Here is a 21,818-nt window from a genome sequence, read left to right as displayed (position 1 = left end):
CGATATGGAGAAAATCAAATATCATGATGTTTTTGACCAAATTCAATGTCGATATTGCGGCGATATTGTATGGTTGACTATTGGTGCTTTCACAAAAAATTAACAATGAGATTTTTGATAATCACCAATAATGTGGATACAATGACTAAGTGGGTAAAGCAAATAATAAAACAGTTAGTAAGTAGTAGTAATTTGGTAAGTTCAGAAAATGACATCACCTTACTGTAATGCAGCCTTTAAAACCAGGAACAGACAACTCTTGTGTAGGGTTGGGTACCGTTTGGATTTTTACGATTCCAATGCCAAACCGGTACTTTTAAAACGATTTCAATTCCTAACCGATTCCTAAACCGATTCTTGAAAAACTGAAAAATGACATCAAAGAAAGGCTCTTGTATGAAGTTTTTTTAAATTAAAAATTATTTAAATTTAACAATATATTAACGTTTTAAAGTACTTAAATATATAATAAGTAAACCTAAGTCACCTAATAATAATAATAATAATAATAATAATAATAATTTATATTTATTAATCCCGCAAGGGAAAATTACAATACCTAACACATAACTACAATAATTTAACAAATAACAGTTACACTTTTAACAAGTAACAACAAAAATAAATGTCGTTAAGTTGGTATGCCAACCAGCTTCAAACTTTAGCAGTTCTTTTGCAGAAAAATGACCATATTTGCCTTCTCTGGTAAGAAACACACCTCTCCTGACTTATGGCATGTCCTGCACAGGAGAAAACTCTCTCAGATGGTGTCCAAGAGGCCGGGACCACACAGGTATGAGTTTGAAAGGGTAGACAATTTGGGGATTCTGTCCCGCCTCCCCCACCACCAGGTTACAGGGTCTTGTCCTGAACTATAGACTAGCAGAACAAGTGTAATATGTTTACTAGCGATCACGTGCAGTGAATGGTTAATATGCTTTTACGTCCGTTTTGGTGAGCCCAGAGGGAAAATATGGAATTTTAAAAGTAGCCTACATTTACGATAGCTAGCTAACGGCAGACTACAGAGAAAGTGTGATATTTTTACGTCCGTTTCGGAGCGTGTACAAAAAGCCGTCTATCAGCTGTGATTGTAGAGTGCATGTCGGGGGAATAGTGCGGACACACGCTTCACACGGCAAGCGGGCACATGTGCCACTCGGCGTAAAAGGGATAAAGAAAAAAGAGTCTGCCACTGTCTGGAGCGACAGAGGGAAAATATTTCAGTCGGAACCGAAATTTGCGTTCTAATCCGGTCCGAATACTACCGTTTGCGTAGGAAAAGGTTTCGTTACCCAACCCTACTCTTGTGTCATATCACGATATTACGACATCCAAAATTTAAGACGATATCTAGCTTCACATATCGATTTCGATATAATATTAATATATATCTGCCTCTGTACCAAAACTCTCTTCACCCCTCACCCAAAGTGATTTAACGAATATTAGCTGTTGTGTAAATGTATGTTTCAGTTGTTTGCTCTGGTCTTGGTCTTGACTCGGTCTCGCCCTGTCGTGGTCTTGTTCTTGTCTCGGTCTCAACCCCTCAAAGTCTCGGTCTTGCCTCAATCTCGACACAATCTGGTGATGACTTGGTCTTGGTTTAGGTGGTTTTGACTACAACACTGCTGCTAAGGCTGACAGGTTTACTACGTGGTCAGTAGGTTTTCTGTAAGAATGAAGGTGTGGGACAGAAATTAAAATTCTGACCAATCAGTTTCTTTTGAGCCGCTACAGCCAATGCAATAGAGCTCAACAGTGACCGCCCACTTTTTTAACGTCTTCTGGTTATGGAAGTTTTTTTTCTCCATTCGATTGTTCCATTGACGTTTCACTAAATGCTTATTAAAAGAGTTTTAAGTCTGGAACCAAGCAAACCAGCTACAAGAGTAATCAAAAAAGGCAAAGGTACAAGACTATGTACAACGATCATAGACTTCAATGGTAGAAACTCGCAATAGCCGTTCACGGGTAAACATTGCCATGATAACAGCGAGTTGGACCAATCAGAGACGTCGCTGTTATGCTTGTGGGTAGTGTAGTATTTCTCCACAAGATGTTTTTCTTAAAACAAGGTTGATTTCATATGGATTTCCAATTTCTACAGGAGCAGAGACTTTAATTTCACTACTTCTTAGCTTGTGGTCAGTCTACCTGGGATGGTTTAGACATTATAGCTGATAATCAAAATCCTTATGGAGAAAATTAAAGGGATTTTTACTTCCGGAACCATACTGTTGAGCTCTATTGACTAGGTTGTTAAGTTAATCATACGACAATTGGCAGCTAGACAGCTGCTAGCAAGGAGATCCCAGCTGAACCACAGACTTCACACTGTTCGCTTCACAGAACCAGGTAAAATAACCACCTCAACATCTAATTTATTCATCTGTATAAAACCGAGAACAGATGAGATTGAGGGTGGACACAATCACATTGCTAACTCAGTTAGCATGACATTATCGTATAGCATTAGAAGCACTGAATGCTTTTAATGTAATACTTTGTAGGCTCATAATGCACCTTTATGAATTATATAATATTCCATACTTCAGTTGCTAGATATTCAACAGTATTTGCTGGTGGGTAGCTGAAACATCAGCCTACAGAATCAGAGATGGGAAGTAACGAAGAACAAATACTTTGTTACTGTACTCAAGTAGATTTTTCAGATATTTTTACTTTACTATTTCTTTTTTTTTCTTTTTACTTTTACTCCTTACATTTTTAACACGAATATCGATACTTTCTACTCCTTACATTTTACAAAATTGGCTCGTTACTTTAGTTCCAAATAATTTCAGTGGAGTTACCGTTATTATTCTTTGCGTCATCAATACCGAATTCAATCTAATTGGATAGGAATATACGTTGCACTTGACGCACCACTACAAGACGACTCAACAGATTCGGCGGCATTCATTCGCGGCAAATCATTGAGGCTTGATGGCGGTAACGTTAAGGGGAAGATTAAAAAAGAGAAACTGGATCTGTGAATTCTCACAGAATCACAATTGAATTCATATCTTGCTACTCAGTCAGAATCTTATTAACCTGGAGTCCCAGTCTCTGTCACAATAATCATATATGTGATGTTTTAGGCCTATTGGCAGACATCCATTTAAAATGTAGGCAATGGCATATGAAGAGCCTTTTTTCCCTGTCCACTGAAGTTTCTCAGCTTGCACTCTAGTAACTTTTGTGTGGTCCAGGTAGCTTTGCATAAAAAATGGTTGTCATTCGCAAGGCTACTTTTACTTTTATACTTTAAGTAAATATTTTAAGAGTATAAGAGTATATTTTAAGTATCTGTACTTCAACTTGAGTACAGTAAGTGAGTACTTTTGTCATCTCTGTACAGAATCTGCTGAGACTCAAACATCCAGTCCAAAAATAAGCTAATAAGCTAAATGAGAGCCTGCATCTGGTGTTGATTCCCAGTGGGTTTGACACTAAGAGCAACCCCATTATACAATCACTTGTCTACAACATCAAAAATATCACTGGGTGAACCTTAAAGGATACAGGTTTAAATAGACAGCATGAATCTACCTGCATACGTTTCATTACTGTAGACTCATAATTGAAAGGTGAAGCTGGTGTCCCAAAAGGTCTAGAATATCCTTGAGGTAAAATTATATAGGAGCCATCTCAAGTGTACTTAATAAAATAGTAGACTGTAAAATGTGAATTTTTAAAGCCAGAACTATCAACCCTAGATATTCATCAATAACTCAGCCCAGTGCATATACTGTATATTATATATGTGTGTGTGTGTGTGGGTGTGTGTTGATGATGCTGGCAGCTACACCAAATGGTGATGAGTGGTGATTAGCATCAAACACCCGCACATTCATCAGCAACAGCTTACCTGGTTATCACGTTAAACACACACACTGTTAATGAAATTATGATGCATACTTTCTCTCTTGTTATTTATTAACTGTTTGCATAGAATACTATTATAGTGATTACTATTCTTCTCTGTCTGTTAAATTAAACTATTTGCATAGTAAGAAACCATAACACTACTTGCCCCCACAAGATAACATGGAGTCATTGGCTATCTTGATCGGGGCCCGAGGACAGAACATGCGTTAACTAAATAAAGGAGACCCAATCGAGTCTGACCAGATAGAGGAAAGGACATCTAAACTGACAAGATAGACAATTGACGAAATCCAAATTCTGTTATGATTGTATTTCACACTTACATAACCTACTGTTTGAGGCTTACGTTAGTCACTTTCTGTACTTATGCTGTGAGTGCTGTAAACTGACCCTACTTCCAAGTAAACAAAACTTTGATATAACTTCAGTGGTTCCGTCTATCCTTTGATAATGTAATAATTCTAACACACACACACACACACACACACACACACACACACATACATAACAAATGTTTTAATGGTTTCAAAACAAGATCCTGGCTAAACTTTGCTGCTTTTTTTTAACAAAAAAATTAGGTATAATTTCATATAAATGAGGTTTGTTGACAATAAGTGTAAAACTAGTGGTAACAAGTTGGTGTTAGTATTGCATCATCGACTAGGCTACAACTTAGTTTACTCACTCTTTTGTTTACTGCAAGTGCTGCATCACAAATAATGAGAACAGTTTCATAACAACTATAACATTATAGTTTCGGTCACAAATTTTTACATTTTAATTTTATTTTATTGGCCTTTCACCTTTATTAATGAAGCACGTATGGTGTATGGCAAAGATAAACTCATAAAAAAGGTGAAAAAAGGTAAGGCTTTTAGATTAAATGACTGCAATTGTTGTTTACTAGCAGTTTTAAACAGATTAATCCCTTATTGTGTGTAGCGTATCTCCCTCATTAATGCAAACACTTGAGTTCAGTCCAAAATTTCGGTGACTCGGCTCGGCTACTGCGCACAGATGTTGTATTGGCGACCCAATAGAGTGTCACCTCTTATTATTATGATCTCCTTCTGAAATACGGCTCTGATGTTATGATCATTTTTATTTATATACAATTATTGTTCAAACTTTCTACTGGCCATTTCCCTTCATTTCAGAGTGCATTCATCTGTGTCATGGTCCGGCTGTGCCTCTCCTTCATAGTGTTTCATGTGTTTTCTAAAGGTACATTTTTGGGCTTTTATGGCCTCTCTCTGTCTGTTTGTGTCTCTCTGGGCGTGACACTCCAGTTCCCTCCTGCTACCAATCAACCTGCATCCACTCATCAAGCTCCTGCAGTGTATATATCCCAGCTTTACACTCCAATCTTCGCTAGTTTGTTTAGTTCGCCAAGGTGATACTAATATTACAGCCAGTCTTTTGTTTCGTCAATATTTGCCTTGTGTTTGCTTGAGCTTTTGACTAACTTGTGCCTTCCTATGCCTCAGGTCCCTTTTCCTCCTGTGGTCTCCGTCTGCCTTGCTCAGCGTCTCAGTCTGCTTCCCAGCAGACTCCCAGCCTGCACCCACTTCACTAAATAAACTGCCTCTGAACTGTTTGCAAACTACTGTCTGTGTTCTGCTTCTGGGTTCTACACAAGAATTTAAATGTGTCCGCTTATAACATAATTTCATGTTGTGCAGAATCCCATACTGTATTTACTCTGACTTACTGACGTATATTCCAACATATTGATGCATGTGTCCTTCTCAGCCATTTGAAACTACATGTACATTTATACCAGACTTAGCTGTTGTTCATGCTGTTAATAACTCACAACTCCCATTATGGTAACTATAGAGGGCATAAACCCCCCTAGCTGTTATATCTATGTCATACTGTATTTGTATAAGTGCATACTGAAGAAAATGATTTAATTTTCAGTAAGGGCTTCACATGACTCGAGGTTGTACAGCTGCTTCCTTACAGATGGCCCCTCTGCTGAAGCTGTAATATGTACTGGTCTTTAGTGGATGTTGCTTATTGTAAAACAATAAGGGCGATGTATGGCTATAGACACAGCTGGGTAAGCTGTACAAACAGTAGGGAGAGGGAGAGAATGGGTAGGTGTGAAAATGAAAACACATACACACACTATGTAGATGTCACACTGGATATAGTATGCTGCTAAGTGTTGCACTGACTGTTTATTTAATAGAACATATACACTGGAAATGGCATAGACACTGGAAATGGCAATGAGCCCAGCTGGATATGATGTATGTCACCAGGAGACTGCAGCAGGAAGAGAGAGAGAGAGAGAGAGAGAGATCTCTCAACACACACACACACACACACACACACACACACACACACACACACACACACACACACACACACACACACACGCACACACACACACACACACACACAATCATCATCTCAGACCCACTACATACACATACTACTCCATATTAAGGGTTGTTGCAGGCTGCTGCTACTAAGTAAGATATTATATATTATATATATATATATATATATATATATATATATATATATATATATATATATAAGTACTGGATATATACTGTATAAAATCACAAACTGCTGCAGAGATGGTGTGTACTGTAAGTATAAAGGGAAATAGAAAATGAATGAGAAAGGGAAGTGCAGGAAAATTAACAAATACAGAAGAGTAGGGAGAAAAAAAAAGATAAAGAGGAAGAGAGTGATAACAAGGAAGAAGTATAGTGTGTGTGTGTGTGTGTGTGTGTGTGTGTGTGTGTGTGTGTGTGTGTGTGTGGGAGAGATTGAGGTTAGACTGCAATGCTGCAAAAATGTATTACAGATGGTTTTATGGCTGTACCTGCTGCTCATGAGACATTAGTGAACCTATGCTGCCACTCTGTGGTCAAATACGGTTATAGACAATCAGTGGTGGAAAGTAGAAAGTATATCTATTCAAGTACAGTACTTAGTGGTGGAAGAAGTACTCAGATCTTTTACTGGAGTAAAAGTAGCAATATCACAATGAAAAAATACTCCATTACAAGTAAAACTGCAATAACTTAAGTAAAATACAGAAGTATTAGCAGCAAAGTTTACAAAATTATTACAAGTACTCATTACGCAAAATGGCCTCAATTAATTCATTATATGAGCTACACGCATGCCAAAGATGCCCTCAAATTTGATTAATTCAATAAATTATAGAGTAGAGATATAGAGAGTAGTTTTATTCATCCCCGAAACAAGTTTCCTTTTTATTTTAAACTTTTTTTTGCAATTTTCACTGTCTCTCGCAAGTTCATTGCAACAAAAATACAAAAGACATCGCAACTTTTATCGAATTTTTTTACAAAAGCTCCCGTAAAATCAGGCATTTTGGGCCGCAACAATCTCAAAAAAAGGCTGTGAAACCCTAGAGGGACTGGCTGTAAGAGAGGAGGGCTGTATATTGTATGTATGTATATATAAGAGAGGACCGTGAGTTTGCAGTGTGTTTAGCGATTGTTGCTGTAATTCTAAACCAATTGTGTATTCGGGTGGAAAAGGACGGCAAGGTAGTGTTATTTTTAGCGGTTCCTATCATAATTCTAAGCCAAGGAAGTGTGTCTGTCTGCCGTGTGGAGAGGACGCCGAGGTTGTGGAGTTTTTAGCGGTTCCTAATGTAATTCTAAGCCGAAAAAGTGTGTCTGTCAGTTTGGTACACAGCTCCGCGTGTGCACGGGCTTTTATGACTGTCAATATAGCCAGCATCTAACGTTAGCTACTCCGCTGTGCTCAGTCTGGCAACCTCCGTGAACTTTGAGTCTGGGGAGGAGGGGGCGGGGGAGACGACTCTCTCCAGTGTTTTCAATTTGTACTGCAGTAACTATTTTAAACACTAGCTGTCAGTATTACATATTGCACCTTTAAGCTCTGAACGTTTCTCCACCTGGAATGTTAATGGAATGGGGAATCCCATCAAGAGGAGGAAGGTAATGTCCAGTCTTATATTAACTGGATTCAACTTTATGCAAATGGAGAGCTGGCGACTCAACGCCCCGCTTCTCCAAAGTCCCCAAAGTAATTTGCGTAAAGTTGAATCCAGCCAACTGGCTCAGCTCACCGCCTCTCAAAATCTGATGAAAATCTTTTAAACTGACCTTTGTCGATCCAAAATGAAGACAGATGCAGCAACTGCATGGCCTATTTCTTGCTTAATATGTTTTCAGAAACACGTGAACTATTTTCGTAAAATATGAGATCGTATTCAGAACGAGACACCATGACAGTTCAGTTTGAAATTCTCGTGCAGCCAGACCCACAAGGCTTTGTAGTCAAGATGGCGCCTGTTTAGTGCGAGTAGGGCCCATCGTTCCACACTGAACTTTTTGACCGTTTTTAGGGGGTCATCTGGGTACATTCGGTGCACTGACTTTTTGCGTTACACTGTATACTTAAAACTAAGTGTTTGAAGTGTGCAAGTAGGCGGTTTGAGACACAGCCAGTATCTTCCACCTTGCCACCAGCGCTGTCCTCCGCCATAGCTGAAAGTTTGCTAGTGTAGCAGTATGAGTTTCAGCTCATAACTACCGGTGCTCTTTTGGCCAATCATAACGGTGGAGCCCCGTATAAAAACAGCCAGTAGTCCTCCCACTACCTTTCTTGCTCGTTGGTGATGGGAGCGCGCTACACTTCCGGGTTGTGCTCACTGTGAGTTGTCTGCTGGGGCGTCAGTTAAGGTGGTGGTTTGATTTTGTTACCCTCATTCGCTGCCGTTATTTTACTATGTATCGAACGTTTGTAGATCTTCGGTTGGCAGGTTCATCCTCCATCTCGCCGAGGGAACGCAGTTAATGCAAAGCGAGTAACACTGATAGCTGTCTGTGCACGTTGCATTCTCGGAGCTTCTTCCCTCCGGATCGACTCAAACTCTGCTTGAACAGTATGTGGGCTAAATAAGGTAGGAGTTACCCTTTAGGTTTATTTGGTGTTAATTGTTATTTTGTGTAAACACTAGGGACTGGGCTGAAGCTGCCGGAGATCCTTGTTAGCCACCGAGCATCTCAACTACCAGCTGTTTGTTTTGCCTACACGCTGATTGAATACAGACTCTACTGTTTGTACCGCAGTCTGCCTTCGAGGTGCACGAGTGTATGAATGTAGCGGAAGGGTTAGCCCCCTACATTAATAGAGTTGATTAAATTGTTTATTTCCCTTTTTTGTTGTTTTGTTTTCAATTTAGTTAAAAGTTACGTTTGTTGGTTTTCTTTTCTTTCCACTATTGAGTTTACTTTTCCATTAGTAGATTTTGAGTTTCTTTTGTTCTGTTCTTGTTTCGTTCTAATTATGATTATAATTAGTATTATTATTATTGTTTTGAGTCGATGTGTCTTCTTTCATTGTTTTGAATTGATATCCTGTGTTAAGTTTCTTTCAGTTTGCTCTTTTCATTTTCAATATTGATTTTGATTTTCCTATTGTTGGGGAGTGAACCTCCTCTAATCGTGTGTGTGTTTCCCATTTTTTTTCCCCATTTTTAGTTGCTGAGAGAAGAAGAAGGTGGTGGAGTTGGTGTCCGGGTGGTGGTATCTCTTTCCTGCGTGCTGTGTGTCTCCCCGTTTTCATTTGCTGTGTTCACTGATTTTGTTTGTGTGTTCACGGGTGACTTTCCCTGGGATCCCTTACCATCCTTATTCCCTTCTCCCCCTCCACTGGTAAGCCTCCGCCCCAATTATTCCTCCTCCTTTTCAGTGTGAATGTGTTTTAAACTGATTGTTTTTAAATGTATTGATTATTCTTGTAATAAAAATGTACTCTTTTTGAAAGTTGAACCTCGTCTCTGGCGCCTTTGTAAAACTGACCTGCGTGTCCTTAAAAATTATACTGATAGCATTACAAGTAGTGAGTCAAACTAATTCTCTATGCGAAATTTCCCGTCGTGAATGTCGGTGTTTGGTTTTGTCAGCTCTCGTGCCGCCACACTAGGAAGACTAGCCTGCCATGCGTTGCCATGCCATTCTTGCCATGCCTTGCTGCGAGGATTTCGGTTTGCCACTCATTCCAGCAGTAACACAAAGCGTAGTAAATGTTATCTCGCAAATGTATGATCCCACAAAAACAGAAACTGAAAACCAGGGTGATGTTAAAACAATATCATTTCACAAGTTAACTGGGAGCTCTGTACTGCGTGTCGCACCCCCACAACGCCATACCGTAAGTCCTCGATGGTTTTAATTCTGACAATAAATTGGCACAGGAGTTTAATAAGTTTTATCTCAGGTTTGATTGCCTAGATTTTAATAGTAAAATTGTAAATCTGAAGAAAAAAAACTATCCAGTTTGAGACCTATTCCCTTTGATGTTCTCTCTGTGGCCAAATCTTTTAAACACTCTAAAGCTAGGAAAAGCCTAGGTTTTGATTTCATAAGTAGTCGACTGCTTTCCTCCTGTGCAGAACAATTAGCCCCCATCTTTCACCATATCTTCCAGCTGTCACCAACATAGGGTGCCAAGGAGTTGGAAGTAGTCGATACTTATCCCTGTGGCCAAAAACAACTATCCCAAGGTTCTTAATAATTTTAGACCTGTGGCCCTGACTTCTATTGTAATGAAGTCCATCGGAAAAACTGATAAAAGAGATATTCTTACCAAGACTGCACATCTACTTGACCCTCTTCAGTTCGCATATAGGGCTGGCCGGGGAGTAGAAGATGCCACTGCCACTTTATTAAACCCTGTTTTAAAACCATGCCAAGCTGCTATTCGTTGACTTTTTGTCAGCTTTTAACACGATCCAGCCCCACATTCTAATTGATAAACTTATCAATAATTTTAGTTTGGATTTTAACATTGGGGGTGTTTTGGTAAATTGACTGAATACTCTCGCTGTTTCACTGTCTGCCCGGCTGTCCAAATGCCCTGCAGCTCGCATGAAAATAGACATGGCGCGTATCTTTAGCGAAGCGGAGAGCCGCTTCATGTACGGTTCTGGGACACGCTGATGGATTATCAAGCAATGACTTGAACGGCCGGAACGCAGCGCGGACATGCCCAGCGGAAAATGGGAGGAGGGTCCAGCTGCGGCTTGGGCGTTCCCGTCATGACACAAGAATGCCCATTGGGCGTTCCTGGTAGCATTTCATCGACCAATTGCGAAGAGTTTCGCAAGGCATACTGGGTACGATGTCATTTCCCCTTCCATATTGACAATTTTACCGGTATGTTTCCCGGGAGAAGAAGAAGAAGTAGTCAAGTGGTCATTCGATGAGAGATTATGTCAGTAAGTAGGCTATTGTTTATTTCGACAACATTGACTGGGAAGTATTCTCATTTATATCACTGATATAGCTGTCGTGTCGTCTTAATCTTATATGGTATCCGAATCCGATATTAATAATTGCGACATGCAAGCATGGTTCGGTAGCAGCTATCTTGTTTTAGCCATAGCAGCTAGCCAGAAGAAAGCAACGTGTTAGACTGGTTGTAGCTAGAAGCTAGAGTTTGCGGCGAAGACTTTGTCAATTATTTTACTGTGTAGTTAACATTACCACAGTAGGCTACATTGTTAAGTTGGATGTTAACGTGTTACCTAGCATGGTAAGAGGCATGAAGTAGCGGCCACGCTGCTTCGTTATGGTGACACAGATAACATTGGGGGGCGCGTTGCCTTGTTTTGGGAGTGTTTTGGTGGTGGTAGGTAACTTTGTCCAACATAGTCTTCTACAGGTACAGCATTTATAAACGCGTATTGTTAACGTGTTAGCTAGCATGGTAAGAGGCATGACGTAGCGGCCACGCTGCTTCTTTATGGTGACACAGATAACATTGGAGGGCGCGTTGCTTCGTTTTGGGAGTGTTTTGGTGGTGGTGGTAGGTAACTTTGTGTAACATAGTCAGGTAGGTACAGGTACAGAATTTATAAACGCACATTGTTTACTAATTTCGTTTTCACGTAGTTAGTTTTTTAACAGAGTTTTAGCTTTCTCACGTGAGGATTCCTTGGATTAAATGCAGCAGGTAGTAGCTAATGCTAGGAGGGTGACTATTCAAACGTGGAAACACATTTACAGTCATATTTGAAAACAGTGGTACAGCATGGAGGTATGTTTACTGATTGCTGATTCATTGGTTTAGAGTAATAACCTTTGTGTTGATGATATGAAGAAGGTGAGGACACTAACCGTGGTCAAGAAGGCACTTGTGTTTGGACCAGTTATTAAAGCCTGCTTTGTTTTTTACCTTCCTTTCAGAGTTTGTGATGTATACCTGCAAATGGGGCTGCAGAAAGGAGTCCCACTACCACTGCTGTGCTTGTATTCTAATGTTTCAAAGAAAAAAACCAACTGCTTAAACACCTCAGCACATGCCACCCAGCAGAAGGCCCACTGCACCCTATGGAGGCCACGTTAGAAGCCCAGCTTCACCCTGTGGAGGCTATGGTAGAGCTTCAGCACCCAAAAAAAGCAGTTGGCCTACGTTCGAGGGTCAGAAAGGTTAAGTGCACAAAGTGTGAGTTAGTGCTGAATTAAAAAAAAAAGTAAAAGCAGCATATGAGACGACACCAGCCAACTGTCAAGGAGGACATTACAGCCGACCGTTATCTGGCATGTCAGCCAATAGAGATTGAAAGGGGAATATTTGTTGTTGTAAAGTCCTTCAGCAGCAATAGTGCACCCATCCATGTACAGAAGCGGCCGTCGGGGGGCAAGCCATCAAATTTGTTGTGAGCTGGATGCCTGTGTGCGCAACACTGAGGTGATGCACAGGAGTGGGTTTATATCCTTTGATTGTGCCCATCTGCAGTCCCTGCAATACTGCCCACCAAGTGGAAGAATTATTCAGATCCTTTACTTCAGTAAAAGTACTAATGCCACACTGTAGAAATACTCTATTACAAGTAAAAGTCCTGCATTGAAAATGTTACTTAAGTAAAAGTATGTAAGTATCATCAGGAAAATGTACTTAAAGTATTACATATAAAAGTACTCAATGCAGAAAAATCCTCACATTTAAGAAACTGGAAAAGATCCAAACAGTTCTGTTTAATGGTCTAATCATTTCAACTCTACTTGTAGGCCTATATATTGTGTAGTTCAATTTATAATAAAACATTGTATTTTATAAGCTAGATGTGTTTTGTGCGCAAACATCTTAATGTGTAAAGTAACTAGAAACGAAAGCTGTCAGATGAATGTAGTGAAGTAAAAAGTAAAATATTTCTCTCTGAAATGTAGCGGAGTAGAAGTAGAAAGTGGCATGAAAAGAAATGACTCAAGTAAAGTACAAGTACCTCAATATTTGTACCTAAATACAGTACTGGAGTAAATGTACTTTGTTACATTCCACCATGGTTCTCTTTTATTACTCATTTCTTTTGTTTTATTTGTGACACTGACATGTTTTATTTTGTAATCCCTTTCATTTTTGCATGCCAATAAATCTGTTTATTTTATACTGTACGTACTGTGCCTACAATGTTCAAAAGTAAATTATTCACGAGAAATTACTGTATTTTGTGTCTTTATTGAAAACATGCAAAGTGCCAGTGGGAAAAGTAAGTGAACTCTTGGAGTGAAATAGCCTACTGTTTGAGCCTTTATAAAGTGTGTCTGGTAAGTGTACTGGAACTGCACATTGTTCCAAGTGTTATTTTAATCTATTCATTATTCAATTCAGGTATATTCTTATGGAGGACTGAAAGTGCCACAATTATCATATCACTTTACCGGCAGTACTGACAATAGATAAAGCCACCATGTCTTGAGAAGTTCTAGCTTGTTGATTTATTGTTCACTTTTAACTCACTTTACATCATCTTTACTATCTCTTTTTCCTCTCTCTTTTCCTCACAGCGGCACTCATATTCTACTCTCCGTTACTGCTCGCTCTCCTTGCGCGACCACAAGGGCACTGACGTCACTCACTTAAGGCACCCTGCCAACTTACGCTACTCTCGTAAGGGGGTTGCGGTATACCGCTCTACCACGGGAATTTCTTGCTTTTCAACCGCGGTAAGAAAAAATCCATACCGTCCCAGCCCTAACCGAGATACAGTATAGACTAGTCCTACACGTAAATGTAAGCTTATTGAGATGTAATTGGACTAACGTTCTGTAGATGGCTTAGCTTGCTAACGTTAGTTTTATGCCAACCGTACAGACTACTAGATCTTATTTTGAAACTTCTGTTTGAGAAAAACTAACTAGCGAATGTTGTTATATTAACCCGGGTGTTGACAGGGAGCAGTTCAGCAGAAGAGGCGAAGAAGAAGGGGGCCGGATGTTGACAGTTACAGTTCAGCAAGAAAGTCGAAGAAGAAGAAGGGGGCGTTCCAGTCTGCCAAAACGGGAACCCCCACCAGAACGAGAACGCCCATTTGTGGCCGCAGTCGGATGATATTGGAAAATGGGGGTAAGTGAGGAGCAACATGGTGGAGTATTTGCAACGTGCAGAGACAAATCAATCATTCCCGCTTATCTTAAGCCTTGGAGATGAAAAGATGACATGCCAGGCCTTCAGTATTGTTTCAGGTCACACCATGGACTCTTTGCTGGGGGCTGTAGATCTGCAGGGCTCTCAAGTGTCACGCATTGAGTGTGACAGTCACTCATTTCGGTCTTTTGTCACACACTCCCGCCACACGTTGTATTTCTCACGCGGAAAAACTATTTATAATATATTTAATATGCCGCAGCGCCCAAAATGTCTGCCTGCGCTGCTCCAGCAGGAATCAAGCGCGTCTCCCCTGGAGTTCTTAGTCGAGCCTGCCACTTATCAACCAATCAAAAAAAAATAAAAGTGCCAATCAGAAAATAACACTATTGTATCTGGGTGAGATTTAACGCAACAACCAATGAAAAAAAAGCATATCCTGGAATTGTTCATGTGATTCTGCTACAACATCTTTCAGAAAGTTTCGTTCACCCACAGAGGAAACCACCGGAGCTCCAAGCATCACTTTGAGCACAGAGTAAGTCATCTCATGTATTTGGTTGAATTGTCAGTGCCATGTGTCAAATCTTTTCTTCTGCAAGTCTGAGCAATTATTAATAACAACAACAAAAACACTAATAATAATATTATTAATGAAACACCCCCATTCCCGCGACCCGTCCAACCTGCCCCCCTTTGACCTGCTGACGGGCAACCCACCATGGGTGGGAATGTCACTCTTGCCTGTCTTCAAAACTTGAGAGCCCTGGATCTGTGTTTTAAGGCTTTCTTTGTTTTTGATGTTTTTTTTTACACCAAGCAGTGCCTCCCCACCTGGGAGTTTCTCAAGCATGCGGTGTATTAGATTGATGAATACAAATCTTCATCTGTGAAGTTTTTGAGGACACAAAATGACAAAAATGTCACGAATGAGCACTCATGTTCATCTATGTGTGTGTTTTTACAAAGTTGTGTTTTTTTCAAGAGGGATCTTAAGGTCTTCTCCATCAACCTGGACAACTGGGAGGCACTTGCAAGTGACAGATCCAACTGGCACGCAGCAATTAACAACAGCCGCAGGGACTCTCAGAGGCCTACGAGTCTTTCCTGGAAGAGAGACGCTCAAAACGGGAAGAAGTTTGTCGCACGTGACATGAACGGCCATAGTAGTAGTAGCAGATCAGTGGTTCCAAAACTTTTTCTGCCCCCCTTTTGTAGATACAAAAATTGTCACAGAGATTGGCAGTTAGGCTCCTCGAATTGTGATCATAAGATCGAAAAAAAGATTGTATTGTGGTCACCTCTGTGTATTTTCTTCATTTGTACAAATAAAACAAACTATTAACGTGACATATTTTGCTTTTCCTTGTTTTATGTCATATCTACAATGTTATACTGTTGGATTTTTATGTTAAATGTTGTAGCAGATGATTTGAATGTCATCTTGGCTGCCAGTGTCGTTAAATTCTCCCCAATTCCGGGTCACATTACTCTTGAAACATTTTCTGTTTATGTAACGTGAGTATTTGGTTTAAAAGACTTTATTTGAGATTTTTTACTGTAGAAAGTGCTGCTATATTCCATTAGTGTCCACTGCTAACTATAGTAGCTACATGGCTAACGGCAGTAAACAATGTCATCTGGGCTGCCAATGTTTCTCCCCAATTCCAAGTCGTGTTACTGCTGAAACATGTCAGATTGGTTAGTGTTTGGTTCTGAAACCTTTATCTGCGATTTTTGACGGTAGAAAGTGCTGCTTCATTCCATTACAATCTAACGTTAGCATATTGCAAACTATTAAGTAGCTACATGCTAACACGACATAGCTGTAATCTTGGCCAGTGCTGGTCATTTCTCCCCAAATTCTGGTCCCTTTACTGCTGGGACATGTCAGGTTGTGTAATATTTGGTTTAGAACCCTTTATTGGAGATTTACAGTACAAAGTCCTGCTAAATACTCTGTTGCAGTAGCTCCAGCTTCAACTAGTGAAACACGGAGCGGAGGCATGCTGGCCAATCAGCAGAATGGGCTTTTTTGGGAGGAGGGTTTAGGCTCTCCTACAGAGTGTCTCATACAGAGGGTGAATACAGGTGCAGTATGAGAAAAATAATGTTTTTTTTTAACATTAAAGCATGTAAACATGTTCTAGTACAAACACAAAATGCAAGTATAATTCTGAAAATGCAATATAATAGTTGCCCTTTAAAGGTCCAATATGTAATATATTTACTGTAATAAATCCAAAAATGACCCCAATGTGTCATCAGATATTAAGGAAACTAAGTTGAAATACTATCTTTTCTGACAACAATGCTAATGCCAGTATTTTCTCCTTTTGAAATTTCCGTTCTGTGACGGAATTTCTGTTTGCGTTTTGGCCTGTGTGTTGTTATCAACTGCCCAGTTTGACAGACAGGCCGGGTTGCCAGATATAACTGGAAAAACGTAAAGCCAGCGCCCTACAGCTGTAACGTTAACAGCCATAAAAGCAGCAAAGATACAAACAGGATCAACGAAGTTAGATACTACCCGACTTAAAAAAACAGTTGCATGACCAGAAACGTTAAACCCGGATAAATATTGGAGATGTATTTGAAAGATGGAGACAGCTTGGACGCCGAGTTAGCTAATTTCCTCCTGAACAGGTAAGCATTAGTTCAGGCTTATTTATCACGGCTACAAGGGACGGGCAATTCATGTAATTTCAACATTTGTGTACCACATTGAATTATATAGCTAGAATACCTGAGTTGGTTACTCGCAAAAACAATTAAGACACAGCTAGTAAAGTGATCCCAACTGGTCCTGGCTAACGCCGCCATGCTAACCCTGCTAACTGCTAGCGTTACCGGAGAACCAGGCAAGCGGGCCACGGCTGTTTACAGCTGGTAGCCTGTTCAGTGGCCGTAGCCGACCATGGTTAGTTATTTTAAGCCAAGAGAGGAAGGCTGTAAATCAGAAAGAGAGGACGTGAGTTTGCAGTGTGTTAAGCGATTGTTGCCGTAATTCTAAGCCAATATAGTGTGTTCAGTCGGGTGGAGAGAACGGTAAGGTAGTGTTATTTTTAGCGGTTCTCACCGTAATTCTAAGCCGAGGAAGTGTGTCTGTCCGTCGCGTGGAGAGGACGGCGAGGTTGTTGTGTTTTTAGCGGTTCCTATCATAATTCTAAGCCTAGGAAGTGTGTGTCGGTCAGGTGGAGAGGACAGCGAGGTTGTTGTGTTTTTAGCGGTTCCTATCGTAATTCTAAGCCTAGGAAGTGTGTCTGTCTGTTGGGTGGAGAGACCAGTGAGGTTGTTGTGTTTTTAGCGGTTCCTATCGTAATTCTAAGCCGAAAAAGTGTGCCTGTCAGTTGGGTACAGAGCTCTGCATGAGCACGGGCTTTTATGACAATGTATATATGTCAATATAGCCAGCATCTAACGGTAGCTACTCCGCTGTGCTGTGGAGTAAAGTCTGGCTATGTGAGACAAGCGTCTAGTAACATTGTTGTGGATGCTGTGGTCTCAGCTTGGCAACCTCTGTGAACTTCCAGTATTTTGAATTTGTACTGCAGTAACTATTTTAAACACTAGCTGTCAGTATTACATATTGCACCTTTAAACTGCCAAAAAAAAAAAAAGGAACAACACGCTGTATTTAATCATTACTGTTGACAAGTTTAATTTTAATGTGTTCATATGGGAACATGCTCAGGACCCATAACACCTAGAATATTTTTCATCGCTTTTGCAGGCCAGCAGTGTAGCTACTTGTGCACCCATGGTAATTTTAAACCATAAAAAATCAAGGCAATCAAACAATAACCCAGTGTATGGGTAATTTCTAACCCAGCAATAGAGTTTGTTTCAGTCATTAGGTTGGGTCAAATAAATAACCAAGCATTTGAGTTAAATTGTTAAAACTCAGCACAAGTCACTCCAAGGTTGGGTTCTTTTTTAATCCAGCAGTATTAAGTGTAGGTTTAAAGCCAGGGAGCCTTAACCTGATGAACTTCCGGCAAATTTGAGATTTGCTCTGCAAGTCAGTCTGGCGAAGAGCCCATTCAAACCCATTTCCAATGTCCCCGAAATCGAGGCACCAATCACAACCGCTGACCGTCCGTTGTTGTCCCGCGTATCATGCAAACATAAGCCTTAACTTAAGGGGCCGTGTTCATTTCACGGAATTCTTCCGTGGGCCCATCACAGAATTTTTTGCGATTCTGTGAAACTGCCACATATTTTGAGTTAAGGGGCCGTGTTCATTTCACGGAATTCTGTGAGATCAGGTTGCCCATGCTCCACCTTTAGCCATCTTGCCATAAAGAGCCAGCCAGCCTTTATGACTCAGTGAGGTCATTGTCATACTATCTTACTTACCACTCAGCTAAGTGGCAGTATTAGGGGCTGGTATGTACATGTTGTATTGAGCTATGTTACTGGTTACTGGTTACACGGTGTTCGTCGTTCGACTGGTCGTGACTGTTTTCCCAAGATGGCGCCCGCATTTATACGTGAAGGGTACTGTCTTTATAAACATATAATCTGTCAATGCTCAATCAAGTTCTCAATGCTTTGGTTTACATGTAGGGACACTCATTATGCTACCGTGGAAGTGTGGTGCTATTTTAAACCTTGTTAGTAGTATAGAAATAGTGATTTCTTTTTACTTTTATCCGTGCCCCGACTAGCGTTATAAGCTAATTAGCGGTTTGCGCTAAAACTGGTCACATTTGATTAGCATGAAAACAAATCCCAGAGAACGGTTGACTCGGTACACATGTGTTATTAACCCCTAGGTTCATTTTGCGCCGGATTTGTCCTGTAACATGTAATGTTTCACACTGCTATAAAGAAAATGTCCAAATTACACATTTAGGTGTTTATTTTATTACACCTTGTCGACTTGCGCCTGTGAATTTTACCGAAGATTCACCAAAAGTTCTTTCTTACACACCGTGTCATATCGCAACCGGTCTCTGTCAAATGCCATGCGTGGTATTGTTGTAAAGCACTCAGTCTGCTGCACAACGTTATCTAATCCAAATATGGATAGTTCTGCTTTATGAACCATAAATCGTGAATGTTTACAGGGGGCTTTAAAAATAAAAATGAAATCTGATTGGCTGGACTTGATTTCCGACAAGACAATTTGTTCAAATGCGGTATACTCTCACGCTTCCTAGTTAGCTTTCTGCAAGACATGTAATTATCGAGATGGCTGCAACAACGCGACGATTTAAAACTTCCAAGCGGAGACTAATGCAGTTGACACTTGCAAGAAAGTCTAAGGCAAAGGATAATGAAATTACTTCTCAAAGTGCATCATTACGTAAGCTGTCATTGGGGAAACGGGAGAGTTCAGATAGCGGCAGTGACCACCGTGCCACTCATCAGTGGCTCATAGTTCATGTTGCACGTTTGAATAGGGTGACCAGACATCCCAGTTTGACCGGGACAGTCCCTATTCTGAGTTGTGTGTCCCGAGTCCCGGCAAAAGCCTGTCGGGATGCTAAAATGTCCCGGTTTACACCAACCACTATTAAATTGTCCCGGTTGTCAGCGATTACATAGCCAACATGGTCTATAGCCTGATCATTAACTAAACCAATGTAGAAAGACTAATAAAGCATGTGTGTGTGTGTGTGTGTGTGTGTGTGTGTGTGTGTGTGTCAGTCAATCGTAGCGGTCTGCGTCTGCATAATCTGTGCAGCAAGCGTTACAATGTATATTTGTAAACATTGTTGCAATGCCTCTTCTTATCTGTCTCGTTTTAACCACACTCCAGGTCCAATGGAAAGTCAGCAGATGAGTGCTGGGTGGAAATGTTCGCACATTCCAAAAGCAGGGAGATTGAGAACAACACAACTAAAGCATTAGGGACGTGGGCACATCATTATGAATTATTAAGCATCATCATTATTTATTTTTCTGCAAAAAAATGTGGTTATCACTGCGCAAATTCTGATTTGAACACAACTTGTGCATAATGATGTACCTACCTTACCTAATGCACGTGTTGTTCATGCATGAGGTCATGAATGAGAGGCTGTGAATTCATGTCAATTCCTGATGATTCATAAGATATAAAGGAATGAAGTAAAGCACAAATCATTAATTAATTAATGCATGAATTCATAATTCATGTACCCTTACCGTAAAGTGTTACCATAACTTTAGTTCAAGCCTGTGGCAGCAGTTCCAAATAATTTGTTTAGTGCCATGCAATGAAAAATACCTTTTCACAAAGTTTTTCACAAGTTCAGTGGGTGCATTTTCCAAAAGAATGCTTTAATTCTGAAAAATAAAGTTGGTCCCACACGAAAGGAGAGCAGTAGGCCTACGTGTGCTGTTGGCAAAATTGTGTCTAATCTGTTCTAATCATTTCAGCTGGACTTGTAGGCCTATATATTTGTTGTCGGGCAGTTTGATGACAATAAAACATTATATTTCATAAACATATGTTTTATGTGCAAACATCCTAATTCTTTTTAACCCAAATATGTCAGATTACAATAGCATCTGTAAGCATTTGACTAAACTCTGCTACTGACTCTTTTAAATTAGTCATTCCTGCAAATGACATAATTTGTCTTTGAAATTAAAAATTCAACTGTTTGTGTATCACCTATATGACATAAGAAATATTTTATTTAGCCCCCACTGGGAAATTCCCTAGTTACAGTAGCTCAAAATTTCAATCACAAAAATATATATAGTCTTTGTCAACTTTATTTTACAACTTCTAATCAACAGCATTTTAGATTTTTTGCACTTCACTTTTGTATGTTCACAATTTACATCAGCTTTTGGCATTTTGGAAAGAAGCATATTTTCTTCATTAGTAGAAAAACTATAATTTAAATATCCCTCAGATAAAGGCAGTGAAAGTAACTGTTCAATTTAACTCCTATACAATTCATCAATAGGAAACCCATTATCCTAATTCAAAACTACATTTAGCTCTCTGGCACCAGCAGGAACTGACCTGGAAAACAACCTCTTGTTTTTTCTAAACCTTTTTTTTTTTTTTCCTAAGAGGCATTTGAGTCAATTCAAGTTTTTTATGTTCGTGTGCTCAGAGACAGAAGGTCTTGTGGCAGACTCCTCCTCGCTGGAAATGCCTGCTTGTAACCTGAGCCAGTCTCTCATAGACGGTCATCCAGTGTACTTGTCTATCTCTTTAATGCTTGTTTCTTCTAAGCTTTTCCTGACTGAATTGTTATCCCTTTTATATACAAAGTATATTATATATTATTATCTTTATAGCATAAATGTATTATACTTTTACTGTTTATAAGATTTATCTTTAACTTCCATTATATCTTACTTTTCGTGTAAGTTTTATCTTTAACTTCCCTCCTGAATTACTTTTGCATCATCAAAAATACAATATTTAAATGATTTAAACGTGTTGTAACTTCAATAAGCATATTATGGGAAAAATATGAGAGTAAATATTAAATGAATATGTGTACCATTGTCTCAGTACATTACTCATAATGTACATCATTTAAGCATTCACATCAACATTTAAACATTTTCAT

The 21,818-nt window shown here is 39.8% G+C and overlaps 1 long non-coding RNA gene across 1 annotated transcript; it reads left to right on the top strand.

Moving 5' to 3' along the window:
• Window positions 1-17,222: 17,222 nt before the first annotated feature.
• Window positions 17,223-17,543, top strand: LOC116042162. The gene is made up of 2 exons (XR_004103127.2): window positions 17,223-17,425; window positions 17,504-17,543. It is a non-coding gene; the product is annotated as an uncharacterized LOC116042162 (long non-coding RNA).
• Window positions 17,544-21,818: the final 4,275 nt, after the last annotated feature.

This window comes from Sander lucioperca, chromosome 1 (assembly GCF_008315115.2).
Source record: "Sander lucioperca isolate FBNREF2018 chromosome 1, SLUC_FBN_1.2, whole genome shotgun sequence".
Lineage (NCBI taxonomy): Eukaryota > Metazoa > Chordata > Actinopteri > Perciformes > Percidae > Sander > Sander lucioperca.
Note: the sequence above shows the minus strand (reverse complement) of the source record. Positions and strands in the feature narration are given on the sequence as shown.